The sequence below is a fragment of the Vulpes vulpes genome, chromosome 12 (genome assembly GCF_048418805.1).
Source record: "Vulpes vulpes isolate BD-2025 chromosome 12, VulVul3, whole genome shotgun sequence".
Taxonomy (NCBI): domain Eukaryota; kingdom Metazoa; phylum Chordata; class Mammalia; order Carnivora; family Canidae; genus Vulpes; species Vulpes vulpes.
This window is the reverse complement of record NC_132791.1, coordinates 2,497,757-2,513,294: the sequence shown is the minus strand read 5'-3', so window position 1 is coordinate 2,513,294 and position 15,538 is coordinate 2,497,757.

Genomic DNA, 15,538 nt, shown 5'->3' with positions numbered 1-15,538 from the left:
GGAAAGGTGTTCTCAGAAGAAACCATCATGGCTGACACCTTGATCTCAGACTTCTGGCCTCCAGAATTGTGAGAAAATGAATTTCTGTTGTGTAAGCCACCCTGTCTGTGTTATTAGACTATGGGAATCCTAGCCGTCTACTACACCGCAAGGCTCTGGGATGTCTAAGCAGAAAGAAGTGAGAAGCCTAGATGCAAAGTGAGGCATTGCCACTGGTTACCAAGCAACTTGCAGAAATATTCTCAGGACTGAGGAGCTGGAACTCCCGACAGCCTGACACCTGGATTCCAGCATCACCCTAATCATCAGCAAACTGACTAATCTGTGAGCTTTAGTTTCTTCACCTGCAAAGGAGAAACAAGCAACTTACATTATAGAGTCTATGTGAGGATTCATTGTAAACAATATTTTAAGTAGATTGTCCCATACTGCACATATAGCAAATACTATTAAAAATAGCTATTATATTATTAATAGTATTACTATCATTACTTGATCTCTATGCCTCAGTTGTAGTATTTGTAAAAGAAGATACGTCTGCCTGACTAGCAGGACTGGCATGAAGAAGAAATGCACGAATACTGATGGAAAAGTGTCCCCACGATGTACCGTGACGGGAGTGGACTGTCCCAAGCGCAAGGGATAGCTGCTGTGTTTTTTGCAGAGAATTTAAAGACAGTAATACCACTGAACAAAATGTGGTCTCCTTTAGCAATGTTGGTGATGAAATATACGTGGGGTGCATCTCTCCCACCCACCTCCTGTGAGATATTGTAAACTAAAATGAGCCAAATCAAAATGAGATTAAAAAATGATTGTTATAATTATATGCTCTTCACATCTTCTGAACTCTCTATTAAGTGTTAAGCTAAGCACTTTGCAAATTATCTTGTTCCGTCCGTAGGCTCGCCTATAAAGTGGGTTTAGGAAAGGGAAGTAAGGTGTCCAAGGTCACCAAGTACACAGCAGGAGATGCCACTGGAAGCCTGGGGGTCTGACTCCCTGAGCCACACTGGTTTTATAATAGTCTTCATCAGGATTTAGGGAGGAACTGCCTTCTTTCCTATTCCTTCCCGTGCAGTGTACAAACAAGGAAGAAGCGCCTCAGATGTTTGCCTGGATCCCATATGTAGCCTACATATCTCCAACCTGATCTTGGTGACTGTCATTCTTGATATGACCTATTCACACTGGCCCACTGTCTGGCTCTCGCTCATTTTGTGATTTATGGACCATGCCAGTGTAATTTAGTGTCTTAATGCTCCTAGTCAAGGACCATCAAATGTCTTCTAAAGCCTCCAATGTCCTTCAGAGAGAAAGAAGTAGAACTCAAGTGTTCACAGCTTTAGTGATCTTTCGATGAAAGAAGTATATTGGGCAAAGAGTCAACAGACCTGGGCGCCTGGCTCTGAAACGGACTCCCCGTGTGGCTCTGCCTCTGTCAGTGCATCCTCCTCTAACCTCTCTGTGCTGCTATAGCTGCTGCTCTTTGGCTTTGGACTTCCTTGCAGATTTACCATTTCCCTCTGGCTTGTGTGCTCTTAGAAAAATCAAATGCAATCTTATAAAAAAATTGATGCCTGTTTATTTGAGGTCCTTAGAATCTAGAGAAGTGTGCAGCCATTAGTTGAGAGTCTACAAACATTTGATTAATGGATGCACTAGAGGGCAGAGTTAGACAAAATTCTTTTAAGACAAGTGTATGAATGGGCTTGCGGGGGGCTGTAGTTGTGTGCACACCTGAGTGCGTATAAGGACAGTCCTGTGGAATAAGCTCAGAATTTTGCCTATTTTAAGAACTCCTGACTAAAAAAAAATATAAAATATGAATGTGATTCTATATTTTAGAATAAAGAGGATGATATCATGAAGCAAAGGCAGACCATCTGTGGGCTTGAAAGAAGCCTAATACAAATGAGAGTTTCAGAAGTGAAGAATAATATCAAAATTTCTCCTAGAAAGGGACACGCTCAAAAAGAAGTAACTATGCTTTTATGTTGCGTTCCTGCGGCTTTCAAGGTAGATATACGAATCTCGAATCTAAAAGGAATACTAGAGTTTATCTCCTTTGGTCCTTAATATTAAGTTGACGAAATCATGGCCCAGAGAAGAGAAAGAGTTTGTTAAAGATCAAACAGCTAATTAAATTTGAATCTTCTGATTCTTTTTTTCTTCTGTGAACCTATTCTTTCTATGATTTTTCCCCAAACAGTGGAACTGTTTCTTTCATGAAATCTATTAGCTGTGGAACCCCAAAATGAAAACTAAAACAATGGAATTTTTCTCATTGAAGGAGGTCTTAAGCCTCTGGAACTGAAACATATTCCCTTAAGCCTGGTATCTGGAAGAAATCCCTATTTTGAAATCTACTGGGCTAATCCACGCTAGCGCTCATACTATTGCCAGTGCAAATCAAAAACCCCAAATCAGTTAAGAAAACCCTTGTATGATCATTAAGTTAATAGGTCCTTGCAGATGAGAAATCGAAGGGTGTCCCCAGTTTAAAGCTCACTTTTAAGGACACAGAGGCACAGTATATACCCCTCCTCCGAAGATTTCTAGCAATATGTCCTTGGTTCCTGCGTAAGCTGTCAGAGCAGACAATTGCCTGGATGGATGATGGATGACATTTCTTAGATTTTTACTTACCCTCAGCGGTCTTTGGCATGATATATAAAATGTCTGTTTTTTGGTTCCTGTCTCAGTCTTTTCTTGCTCACTTATGTAAGGAATGGTGTATCTCATGGGGATTCTTCTTCGTCAGAGGTGGCACTTACTTGGTCTCCCCAGTCTTGTCACCTGAATGGTGATGGGAAAGCTGTGCTGGCTCCAAAGTCATTGCTCCTTAACAGTAGCCAAGGAGGAGAGCCAGCAGGCTAGCCTTCGCTGTAGACCAGCCCCTTCCACGACGATCCTTGTTTGAATCTGTTTCAGTACTGCTCATTGCAAGATAGGGGAAAAAGAAGCTTTTTATTGGTGTATACCCAAGAATCATTTTTCAAATGATTTTTCTCACCATCTTACCTTCCCTTACTAAAAACCTTTTCACGGGGCCCTCTTGCTCTCAGAATAATCTAAATTTCATAACATGGGTTTCAAAGCCCTCCCAGATCTATTCCCTACACACATCTTTAGTATCCTTTTCAACCAATTCTCTAATTGAAACTTTTTTTCCCAAACCACACCATACAGTTTTCTTCTTAACCTTCAGACACTGGCTCCCTTTCACCTCCAGGCCTGAAGAAGTGCTGTTTTCCCTACTTGGACACTTATTACTGCTAACCCTACCTCTCTCTGTCCACTACTCTCAGATTAAACTTCACCTCTCTCAAAAGTTCTTTTCTGACCCCAACAGAGCGTGTCAGGTTCACCTCCTTGGCACCTTTCCTAACACTTGGGTTACACACGAATGGGAGTGGTTTACTTCATTTTCTATCTTGCCTCTGACTATGAATTTCATGGGCGTAGATAGTATTTTATTTTTTCCCTTTTTTAAAATTTAAGTTCAATTAATTACCATATAGTGTATTATTAGTTCCAGAGGTAGAGTTCAGTGATTTATCAGCTGTGTATAGAGAGCACTCAATGCTCATTACATCACCCAGTTACCCGACCCCTTCACGCCCACGTCTAACAACCTTCAGTTTGTTTCCTATGATTAAGAGGGTCATATGGTGTGTCTCACTCTCTGATTTCAACTTGTTTTGTTTTTTTCCTCCTTCCCCCTATGCTCTTGTTTTCTTTCTTAAATTCCATGCATGAGTGAGATCATATAATTGTCATTCTCTAATTGGCTTATTTTGCTTAGCATATTTTCTAGTTCATCCACATCATTGCATATGGCAAGATTTCATTCTCTTTGATGGCTGAGTAATATTCCATCTAATAAATATACCACATCTTTATCCATTCATCTGTCGATTGACATCTGGGCTCTTTTCATATTTCACATTGGGCTATTGTGGACATTGATGCTCTAAACACTGGGGTGCTGATGCCCCTTCAAATCACTACATTTGTATTTTGGGGTAAATACATATTAGTGTAATTGCTGAGTCGTAGGGGTAGTTCTCTTTTTAACTTTTTGAGGAACTTCCATATTGTTTTCCAAACTGGCTGTACCAGCCTGCATTCCCACCAACAGTGTGAGAGGGTCCCCCTTTTCCCACATCCTCACCAACATTTGCTATTTCCTGACTTGTTAGTTTTAGCCATTCTGGCTGGTATGAGATGGTATCTCATTGTGGTTTTGATTTGTATTTCTCTGCTCCTGGGTGATGTTGAGCATATTTTCATGTGTCTATTGGCCATTTGTAGGTCTTCTTTGGAGAAATGTCTGTTCATGTCTTCGGGGGCGACAATATTTTAATCCTGCTCACAGCAGTATCCCCAGAGAGCCTTCACAAGAGCTCGCAAGTGTCAGTAAATATGCATACTTTAAAGAGTTAATTAATCAGTTTTTGAGTGTGAAGCCTCAGTAAAATGGAGATAGGGACATTCTTGATGAAGACGAGAAAGAAATCTGTAGATGGTAGCAGCAGCCCATGACCTGAAAAGCAAAGTGTTGACAGTAGCCAGTTGAAGCCATTAGATCAAAAGAGAAGTCGTGAACATTTCAGTTGTGAAAGATTAGTTGGGAAAATGCAGGCCAGGGAGTCAGGGGAGACAATGAAGATGTGGGACAAGTACCACCAAACTATTATCTGACTAATTCTACCGCACTGCCTCTTTATTACCTGTAATTGCGTTACTGGTTCGTGCAAGGTGACTGTTTTCTAGAGCACCTTAAGGGTCCCTCCTGATACCTGGTAATAACTTTTAGGCCTTTGGTCAGGGACTGGGTGATGAAGATAAATCAAAGCCTGCATTGGTATAACCTAAATGTCCTCAACAAGGATTCAACCCTTGTGTGTCCACCTTTCCAAATTTAATAATAGCCCCGAAGTGATTGAGAACAATGTACTGGTTCTGAATTATAATAAAATGGAAGTTTCTTTTCTCCTGCCAGAAATCTGATGGCCACCAAATTCTTATTAAACGTTGCTTTTGAATGTAAATAAATCTTTGAGAGTATCATCAATTTAGCCTCAATTGTTTATCACAGCATTAAGCATGAATCTGCATTTGGGAGACACAGAAAGGAAAATGTTACACATATAAAAATTTTGTGTGTATATACATATATATATATATACACATACAGTATTTTATATACTATATATGTTTAAGTTGTGTATATATATAGTATATGTGTTATATATAATATACATAACTATTATATCTTTTCTGTATATCCCACTGAGATATATTTCCATAAAATGGAAATTTTAAGGAAATAATCTGATTAATTTTTCTCTTCATGAATCTAGGAGACACTGAGGATTTTCTTCTAGTAACCATGGTATTTCACACAGTAAATTCCAACCAGACTTAGTTTCCATGATTCTGAGCTACATGTTTGCCTTGCTAATAGAAAGTTTATCAAATGACTGATTTCCTTAGTGTTGTGTCTGCAAAACCTTTCGTAGCTATTAATCTAAGCCTTTTTCCTTTTCATTTTAAAAACTCACGTTTCTCCAAGGAAAATTCAATCCACTTAATCCTCATTGATTGGCATTTAGTGCAGCAAGATGATGTTTTGTGAGAACTCTGGGTGTCTAACCAGCAGTTTGATCAATTTGTTATGCTTCTTGTCATGCTAATCATATTTTGCACCTGGAAACCATGTTTCCCCTCAAGTCTTCTAACTTCATTTAGAGCCTATGTCATTTCTAATTTGACAATGGAGAAACTGAGGCATAGGCTATTGACTATCTTAGTTTAGTCTGTTTTATTCACAGCCCTGTGCTACTGGAATTCCTACACAACTAATTCTCATCATTTCCTTTTAAAAGAAAAAAAAAGTATTTTTAAAGAGTTTTTACGGCTGTAATATGTTTTTGTGCCCTTGAAATACTTATTTAAGTTTCAAGATCCCTGAATCTCAGTTCCCCCTTCTATAAAATGGGGGAAACAATATTTACCAGCAGGAGTTTTTATAAAAATGCATTAAATTGACTTATGACAAAGGACCTAGTGTAGTGCCAGGAATATAGTAAGTTTTCAGGAAATATGAAGGTAGGGATAAAGAAGGGAAAGGCATTAAAGTAGTGAAGACACTCTGATAACTTCCTAAGACAGGCTTCTCCAAGTCCTGTGCAGGTGAATCAATGTTATCTGCAATGTTTTTAAAAGTATAGGTTTTTGTTTCTTTGTTTCTGTTTTTGGCCCATTGAGAACCAACTGAATCAAATCCCTGGAAGTGCAGCTCAGGAGTCTGCATTTTAACCTTCTCTCCCGCACACGATGCCTATGTACACTTGGATAACTACTGCTTGGAAGTCTTTATAGGCAATGCTGTAACATTTTCATGGAGGATTCCAAAAGTCCAAGGAGGTCCTAAGGAGAGGACATTCGTTGAAGACAGGAGATTTTAAAGGCGCTGAATTGACCAGGTGGTAAGGTACCTAGCTAACGGAATAGAAGGTAAAACTTGCAAGTCTACTTAGTGAGATCCTGAGAGGCAGTCTCAGGGAGGGGAAACATCTCATGGGCAGGCACTTGTGAATGAATACTCCCCCACTTGCTCCTATCCTTGCTCCCAAATACACTGTTTCCTCCTCAACAATGGGGAAGGCTGTTGGTCCTTTCCAAAGAAGAGGGGATGGATTAAAGAGGTTGTAGCCTTCTTTGGGCTCTTTGGTTTGATTCAGTATTAATCTTCCTTTCCGTTGTTCTGGCCTAATGTTACGTCTCACCCATTGTGTTTGTTGTTCTGACGTGCTTCCTTGACATACTTCCAAACTCACTGGCTCTTTTTAACAAGGACCTAAGGAAGAAATTTATGTCTGTTTTTTTTTTATACCAAGAACATTTATATTTCTAGATAATTTGCTTTTGTCAAAGGTAAATGCAATTGGTTGATTAAACTAGTTGCCCTTTTCTTGCTGACTAGTAGGAAACTTGGAAAAAACTAATGGAACATCATGCCTGATTTACTAAGGACTAATGTTTATCTCTAGGTCTTGTTCTCCCAATTGTACATGTTATATTATGTCTTATATGTCTGTACAACTTTAAGTTGTTTTTTTTTTTCTAATAGTAGTATAAAATTAAAAACTCAAAGATTAGTTAAATCCCCGCCTTGTGCACTAGTTTGTACAATCGGAACCCTATCTAGTTCCCTATTTAGTGTTGACAAAGTATATAATTCTCAAAGTTCAACTTAGTTTTTTTTTTTTTTTTGCTTTCATTTTAAGTAAAATAAGTAAATTTAGCATCATAAGTCACAATAATAGAATTTATTGTGAGCATACTGGAATGGCTTATGTAACCCAAGGTCAGTGCTACAGATGGGCTCTCAGGAAGGATTAGAACAGTTGTTCCAAGCATACCGTATATTGGAATGACTCTGATTTAACATTACTAATGCTTGTGTCCCATCTCCATAGATTATGATTTAATTGGTTTATAGCATGGTCGAGGCTGGAGATTTTAAGAGATTTCCAGCTGATTTAATGGGCATACAGATTTAGAAACCACTGGACTGGAAACAGAACCTGGAAAGTCTTCAGGACTCTTTTATTCTTATTTTCTCTCTAATTGCTGCTTGATTTTTTCTATGGACAGAGCCTTTTTAGCTCCATGCCCCACATAGTAAAAAATATGGTCATGCTTTAGCTTGCAAATTTTCATGTTCTAGGATCAACCGCTAAGAGATCCTCAAGCTCAATTTCACATTTCAATGACAAAGGATTGGATTGGCTCATCATAGACCTGATTGTTAGACAAATAAATGTGGGGACGATGAGCAGAGTAATTGTTCAAACATGAGTGCTAGTTGCCTAGCTCCATGGCTTGGAGAAAGGGCCAATTTCCAGAGACGGTAGGTTACTGTGAGCTGGAAGGACATTCAGGAAAAGTGTATACTTTTATAGAAGGGCCCTGCTCAGGCCTAAGAAATCATCCTGTGGCTGACTAGACTCTTAACTCCCTAAATGTAGACTCCCCTGGGCTCCATCTGTCTGTTGGGATGTCTCTAGATTAGAGTTAAAGTCAATGAGAATCAAAATGATGATAATAAGCATATTAAGGACCAGATGATGCACTAGACATCTTCAGTAGCTGTTACTTTAAATTCTCACAACATTCCTGTGGAATAGCACTATAATCTCCATTTTATGCATGAGGAAACTGAGTCACAGAGAGGTTAATATCTGGCCACAGCCCTTCAAATTAAACATGCTGGTGCCAAGTTTTGAAGGAGGTGGATAACAGAGCTGGAGTTGTTAATTGCTTACAGTGCCATAGAAACAATTGCTCTGTCCTCAGAAATCATCTCCAGGAAAACTCAACCATATAGCAGTGGTTACTAAGTTCTCCTGATCATCACAGTGTGAAATATCCATGAGAGCCCAGACCAGAGCTTCCACATAGTGTATTGGATCAGATCTTTGGACCAGTCTTTACTAACCAATTGGTTTATCCAGTTTGAAACATCCCAGGTTGAGAAGATCATAGGCCTAAACTATTAGGACCTTGGTATATTGGAAAGCATTGTTGTCAGTTTCCACCCCCACCACCTACATACCTTTGACATCCCCATTTTCCAAGAATGAAAGTCTAGAAATTCAGTAAACTAAGTGTCTTATCCATAGTCATAGAGTGGAAGATTCTTAAACTTTAGCAAAAAGTCTCCATGAGATAATATTAGTTCTACTTGATAAATTACCTTTAGTACAGCCTTGGGTCTGAATTGTAAAGATAGATTTTATTTGCCTGCAAATTAAATAGTATTCATACCCCCCCCCCCCACACACACACAAACTGCCCTTGTTGTTTGTAGGAACAAGTCTCAAGATATCTCCGTGTGGCTAATGCCCATTCTTGGAAGAGTTCACACTCAACTCTGTCCCCATTGGCTTGTTCAATTGCAACACTGTGCATAGCTACCTCTTGCAATGTTCGGTAATTAAATACTAATTTGTTGGTGTGCTCTTTCATTTACTTCATTGTTGCTTTCTTATAAATATTTTTATTAGTTTTGTTAATAACTAAAATTTACCAGGCAGTTCCCAAAAGAGATGTCTTCACTGGAAATAACCAAGGAAATAACGCTGATTATTACCACAGTGGGTTAGAGATATTGTCATTTCATGTTTCCAAGATCTATTGGATGCTTCTCCATGGCACTATCGTATCAGCCTCATGTTTCTGCTTATTATTTTATAGTCTTGTCATAGGAGCACCTGGGTGGTGCAGTCAGGTGAGCATCCAATTCTTGGCTTTGGCTCAGGTCATGATCTAGGGGTTGTGAGATCCAGCTTCATGTTGGGCTCTGCACTCAATGTGAAGTCTGCTTAAGATGCTCCCTTCCTTTCTCTCTTTCTCAAATAAGTAAATAAATCTTAAAAAAAAAAAATCTTAATAAAAAAAATAAAAATAAAATAAATAAATAATAAAATAAATAATAAAATAATAAATAAAATAAAATAAAAATAAAAATAAAAATAAAATAAAATAAAAATAAAATAAAATAATAAAATAAATAATAAAATAAAATAAAATCTTAATAAAAAAATAAAAATAATAAAATCTTAAAAAATATCTTAAAAAAAAATAGCCTTATCGTCTCTCCAAACCATTTAACTTCACTACGCATATTGAACTGTACTGAAAGGTTCGCAGAATTTCTCTGCCTACGTAAAACTTGCCTGTGAGGTCTGCATTGGGTCTTCGTACCCTCATGATTATTGATGCTTACAATAGCATCTTATTTTATTTTTCTATATTCCCTTTGGCAGAAATTGCTTATTTTCTCCCAAATATCCATTCTCTCCATCTTTATAATAATTGAATGCAAGTTGGACCCATGGCACCCAGCTAGAGGCTCTATTTCACAGTGACTTACGGTAGGTATAGCAATGGAAACCGGGTTATTGACAACGGAATATAAGCGGAAATGATGTGTTGTGACTTCTGCCTCTCTTGGTTTCAATGAAAATAGTTGGCTCTGACTTCACATCTTCACTTTCCCGTCACTCGGAACTTGAATGAACCTGTGACGTAGCTCCAAATGTACAGAGAAGGCCAGCACCAATGAAGGGGCCTAAGATGCAGGGAACTGGAGTCCTGGTATAACTTACTGGAATAGGGTCACTGCCACCCTGAAATGCTTGTCTGCCGTTACCTGATAGCTTCTGTGTTCTTAATGTCTTTTGATTTTGTGGTCCCTTTCATGCAGCCGCCCAACATGTATCTTAAATAATACACTCCTTCCAACCTGATAAAAACACAGTATTTCTACCTATTCAACTAGCCTGATCCTCACACTAGAAATAATGAGACGAAGAAGTGTGTTATCTATTATCTGTGTTATAGGGATTAGGAAAGGAAGGCTCAGAGATGTTAATTGATTTTCATGGTGCTAGGTAATGGGTAGATCTGGAACTTGCAGTAGCTCTGATCCAAAGCGCAAAGGTCTTGTTCCTATACTCTGTAATCTCTGCTCTAGTGCAAGTTGCAGTTTAAGATAAAGTGAGATTTGGAAAGCAAAATAAGAGTTTTTCTGTCTCAGAGAAGAGATTGACATTTATATAATTAGCTATGGTACTGAATAGGAAATGAGACAATTGTAAGAAATGTAGATATAAAATCACATGAGGACCAAAGGTAGATGAGACTAGTAATTGGGGATATTAGGATACAGTGCTGCCGAGAAGATGGACTTTGAAGCATGCCTCAAAGGATGGGACACAGTTGAGTAACTACAATGTGGTTAAGGAAATGTATTTCAGACGGAGGGGAAACTGTAAGCAAAGGCAAAAAAGGCAGCCCAATAGATGCAGATGTCTTAATGTTGGGAGGCAGCCACATGGCATTGGACGTACTTGGGCTTTGTAGACAGATGTGGTTTTAAATGCTCCCTCTGTGGGAGACTAGCCGTGTGGCTTCGGGCAAGTTGTTTGACTTTCCTCAAAGTCTCCATTCCTTCTTCTGCAGAATGGAGCCAAAGAAAAACATCTACCTAGGAAAAAATATATATTAATATATCTTTTCCTTACTGGGAAAAACCCCCTATTAATATGTCTTTTGATGACTATGACTCTATTGGCTTAGCTAAGCCATTTTATGAACTTTCTTTTGCCAATCTCTGGCTTGAGTGCCTACTGCCCATTGCACTGACTTAAGATGGACTGTAAAAATAATCTATGCATAGAATCTACTTATTCAAGATAAGGACCCAGCTCTTTCTTTCTTTCTTTCTTTCTTTCTTTCTTTCTTTCTTTCTTCTTTCTTCTTTCTTTCTCCCTCCCTCCCTCCCTCCCTCCCTCCCTTCCTCCCTCCCTCTCTCTCTTTCTTTTTTTTCTTTCTTTCTTTCTTCTTTCTCCCTCCCTCCCTCCCTCCCTCTCTCCCTCCCTCCCTCCCTCTCTCTCTCTCTTTCTTCTTTCTTTCTTTCTTTCTTTCTTTCTTTCTTTCTTTCTTTCTTTTCTTTTTCTTCTTTCTATTTATGAGACTACCTGATGGGGGAGGGGAGATGGAGAGACTTTCAAGCAGGCTCTGTACTGGAGTGAGGCTTGATCCCACAACCCTGAGATCATAACCTGAGCAGAAACCAAGACTCAGATGCTTAACAGACTGAGGCACCCATGCATTCCCCAGAATATTTTTCTTAAAGAACTGAATTCATACGTATAAATAAATGCATCAGGTGACACCTTGAACTCAACTTCCTGTATCATCATTCTCATGTTTGCATTTTCATGTGTGAACCCCTTATTTCTAGCTTCATTTCTTTATGTCTCTGCAACATCCTGTTGCATAAATATTTTCAGGAGCATTGTGAGAAGCAGCCCTGCTTCTACTACTAAAGTTCAAGAGAAGCAAGTAAAAAAAAAAAAGTTTGCATTCATTTATTAGTAATAGTGGGAGTAGAAGTAATCTCTTCTCTGAGTGAATCCATGAAAATATTTTCCCCCACCTCTATACTTTGCATAACACTCCCAAGGGAAAAGTGATTCTATCCTTCTCTCTGCAAGTTGGGTTTGAAGAGGATCCAGCAATCCTCTTCATTTGCACAATGTTATAAACATTGTTTTTCTAGCTGCTAATTTCTGTTGTGGTACCATTGGAATTTTTTTATTTTTTATTTTATTTTTAATTTTTTTTAGAATAGTGATAACCCAGGTAAAACCTTTGTTATCCTCACCACAGGCAGCCAGGAGTGATGTCATATGGTGGTGATTGTGCAGTGGTCTGAGACCAGATAGTCCAGGTGCTTATGCATTCAGAGTGGGAGATGCAGGTAGTAGGATCATTTGTAATTAACGGCAGCATCAGCAACATTTTTTTTTTTTTTTTGGTCTATGTTGTTTTTAGTTCTACCATAGTATTTCTAGAAACTGTATCTTTCCCAGTCAGTGGACTGAAGGAACTAGAAGAGCATTATTTATTTTATTTTAGTTTGTTTCTGTCTCAGATTTCTCCTCTCATTATGGCTTTTAAATGAGTCCATGAAAACAATAATGTCTAAATGCAATTTACTTGCACTTCTTAAGCTCTTCATGGAGAAACTCTTTAACTGTGGTTCTTAAAATATTCGATTCATGGATTTCATTGAGAAAAACAAAGCAAGTACCTGAAATACAGTGCAAACAATTTCAAGGTATCCATTGATCCCCTTTCCTAAAAGAACCCAACCCTGTTTGTGGCCCCCATCCGCCACTAGTAAACTGTGTGACCTTGGTTAACGTACTCATTTTCCATATGTAGAGTAGTGTGTTTACTGGTAAATGAAGAATTGTAATGAGATGATGTTTAAGGCTTGTTTTGGAGCTGTTCTCTTGTGAAGCAAGACAAGATAAACTGTAAATATAGCGAAAATGGGCAGGTGGCAAATAAATGCACTGTGGATTTCAGCTTAGGAAAGTTAAATGATGTGCCAGGTTAGAGGAGCACCTGAGCAGCTCAGCCTTTCCCCCGTCAGTCATGGTAATCTAGGTAGTGTCTCATGTTTTTGAGAGCAATGTGTGCATCTCTGGGCAGAGGTTGGCGTTCTGTTCAATAATTCCTCAGGTGCATCTCTCACCATGATGGCCCCAGGTGCTTACATTCATGTCCCAGCTGAGAGTGGCCTCCTGCTTTATTTACTTCTTTTTGTCCTCAAGCCTTTGTGCTATACCTTCCTACAAGCACTAAGGGGGCTTGCATCTTGTTGGGCACTAAGGGTGAACCCTTTATTCATTTCCTAAATCCCCTGATTTAGCAGATTTCTCACTCTCATTGTTTGTTTGGTTTGGTTTGGTTTTGGGGTTGTTTACTGCTTTGGTTGTGGTGGCAGCGGTCTGTTCTTGCATATTTTGGTCACCAGGGCAGACATGGAGAACTGCGTCAAACTTGTGACAACAGAAAAGTCTTAGATATAGAGTTTGGTTGCAGTAGTTGTATGGAGAGGGTTAGTGGGAGAGTTAACGTGGTCAAAGGCTAGATAGGAACTTAGAAGTCGAAGACAGTGTTTGGTGTGGAAAATGAGTACTGATAAGGGCACAGTTGGGATTTACTATTTTTTGTGATGATGATATTGTCATTTTTTGAGTTCCTCTTAAACTCAAAGTAGCTAGCTTCATATTTTGCATATATTATTAACTCTCCAGAACCAGTGTGGCTGTTCCATTCTGGTCCTACTATTACTGGCTGTGTGACCTTTGACAGGTTACTTAACCTTTCTGGGCCTCAGTTGTTTTTTTCTGAATTTTTTTCATAAACATAAAGAATAAAACATAACTCATAGGTTGATGTAAACAAAAGAGGAAGCTGGGCTGCGGTCACAAATGGCATTGGCCCAACCCTCTGTCCTGGGCTTTGTGGTCTTCAAAATGTTAAAGGCTGAGCATATAGAAATTGCTGGATTGAACATCATTATCATTTCACTATTATCATTGTTGTTATTCTTTGTTAATCTTCTAAGATGAGAATAGTTAAGGTAAAGTGAGTGAATAAAGTTACAGTGAGGCATATTAAAAATTTGAAGAGTTTATTGATTGGAATCAGCACCAAACCAGATGTGGCTGGGAGCACTTCTTGCACAGGAGCTTTGGGAAAGATATTTACAGAGAAAAGGTAGAAACAAAGTAAGGAAAATTATTGATTGGCTATAGCTTAAAGCCTTGTTGGCTATTCATGATTAGTTGTCCTTAGGTTTATATATATATATATATATATATATATATATATTTTTTTTTTTTTTTTTTTTTTTTTTTTTTTTTAATTTCATGACCTTGAGGCATTTACAGGCTTAGGTTTTGGGTTGTTTATGTAGGCCAACATGGCATGAGGGCCTCTTTGCTAATTAATTTAACACTGTCCACATTTTACAAAAACAAAAAAAAATTAATAAATAAAAATAAAACAGTAGTAACAGCAAAAAATGTAATGACTAATGCACTGTGGTGTTTTGTTTTTGTTTTTGTTTTTGTTTTTGTTTTTGTTTTCAGTAAATAAATGATTTGTTTCCCAGCAGATCATGGGAGGGAACAAAAGGTTGTAGCTTAGCAGCCTAGAAAGTGAGACCCCAAGTCGTCCTCACGCCGTGCAGACCTGACCTTCCTTCCTGGAGCCAACCTGTGAGAGTCGCATCCCCCAGGCATCAGGCTGAAACCAGCTTCCCAGGTCACGAGCTTGGGACTCAACTTGGCCAACTTAGCAGTGAGGTTCTTTTCCTGCTGATCAATCCTGACCTTCTGTTTTGAAGTTTAAAAGCCTCCAAAGCCTTCTTGGACATCAAATAGCTCTTACCAAATGCCATTTGGGCAATTTAAATGCAAATGAATCGGCAATATTTGGGCTGCTTCCAGGTAGCTTGCTAGTGCTTTTCCCAAACAAAAGAGAAAGCTGGGCTGGAGTCACCCTCTGTCCTGGACGGCGTGGTGTGGAAGTGAAATTGCACCGGACAATTTGTTAAAAATAGCAGTACAGATTTTATTCGGTTTACTGTAGCAGGTGAAAGAGACTTCATTACGGGGCTGAGCCCAGTTCTGCTAAGACAAAAGGCAGGGCGGGTTTTTGTGTTGTTTTTTTAAAATATATGAATTTTAAATCTATATTTTATTTTTATTTATTTTTTCACACCAGGGTGAGTTCGTGGAAAATTACTGGAGCACCTTGTGGGGAGGTTGATCAAGGTGATTAGGCCATGTCTGTGTGTGTGTGTGCATGTGTGTGTGTTGTTTGCCCCTTAAGAAAATTTGGTTCCTACCTTCCCACAGAGACTTGGGAGATGGGAGGGCTCTCCTCCTTGCGGATTATGTTTCAAAGCAGGGGCTCCCTGGTCCTTGAGGGAAGACGTTCCTGAATTGTGAAATGCTAAGAGACTGGGGGAAGATTTCCATCTCAGTGGGGCACAGAAAGAATTTGTAATTACAAGTTTTCTGAAATAAATGCTCTAAGGAAAGGGAAGTCTGGGGTCTGTTGTCTGGAAGAAACCTGTCTGAATTTAGTACCG